This window comes from Tyto alba, unplaced genomic scaffold (genome assembly GCF_018691265.1).
Source record: "Tyto alba isolate M040663 unplaced genomic scaffold, T.alba_DEE_v4.0 Super-Scaffold_40, whole genome shotgun sequence".
In the NCBI taxonomy this organism is placed as follows: domain Eukaryota; kingdom Metazoa; phylum Chordata; class Aves; order Strigiformes; family Tytonidae; genus Tyto; species Tyto alba.
In genome coordinates this window covers 30,503,362-30,503,818 of record NW_024881316.1, presented here as the reverse complement: position 1 = coordinate 30,503,818, position 457 = coordinate 30,503,362, and positions in this window count along the sequence as shown.

Sequence of the window (457 nt, the reverse complement as noted above, 5' to 3'; positions counted from 1 at the left end):
CTAGCAAAGGCTGGTCGACTGCTGGGGTGATAGGGAAGATACAGAGGGTGCAGGACCCTTTGCACAACAGAATGCGAAATAGAAAGACAGGTAAAGCCATGCATCCAACTAAGGACATCACAGCAAGAAAGGGGAAGATAATTTGATATGACCTTGTGTATACACAGTGTGATATACATATATTTCTTTTTGTAGGTAAGACAGGCAACATTTCAGAAAATCTAATCTCCCTTTTTAGCATCAGATGTAAAATTTTATTCTTAATCTTGCATAGATGATACAGCAAGATCTATTCTGTTTCTTCCTAGGCTTATGCCATTATGATCATGTACTGCCATAGAAGGTTTTTCATATTAGAACTTGGTTCTTTATACTGTGAGACTTTCTCTAAAATAAACACAACAAAATGACAGAGTTAAAAAAAAATAATGAGAAACTGCAAGAGGTGAACAGGTAA